Genomic DNA, 571 nt, shown 5'->3' on the forward strand with positions numbered 1-571 from the left:
TGCTTTTCTTCCCGCTGCCCGGCGCTCTAGCATCCTGGCCGCACTGTGCCCAGTTTCCTGCAGACTCATTTCCCTCTTTCGCGGCAGCTGCTGCAGTCACTCGTCCTTGCTGCTGGAACAAGTCCTCTCAAGTAGTGAGATGACGTCTGTACTTCTCCTTTGCCACGCGAGTGTTTCTGGTGGGATCTCAAGGGTGGTGGGTGTCAGGTTTTTGGAATCCCGTGGTCTTTGCTCACTCTTGACTCAAGGCTAACCGTTTGATTCCCAGTTGCCTCTGTTTGTAACCTGCCCGGGGGTTGCTCAGGCTGCCTTTCCTGATGTCATTTCACAGCCAGATGCAACTTCCTGCCAGCCAGTCCCCAGGCACTGCTCCTTGGCCAGGCAAGTAGCTGCTCATGCACCTCCCTGCTTCCTGTTATCACATGCCCTTCGGATTCTGGTTTTATTTCCTCTGGTTTTAATCAAGTAAACCTTTGGTGCCTTTGGTTTGAAAATAGAAGAGTAGGGCACATTTGGGGTTCACCTTTCTGTCTAGCAAACAGAGCCTGGCTTCTTTCAGCTCAGTGGGTCA

Source organism: Pteropus medius, unplaced genomic scaffold (assembly GCF_902729225.1).
Source record: "Pteropus medius unplaced genomic scaffold, Ma_sr-lr_union100, whole genome shotgun sequence".
NCBI lineage: Eukaryota > Metazoa > Chordata > Mammalia > Chiroptera > Pteropodidae > Pteropus > Pteropus medius.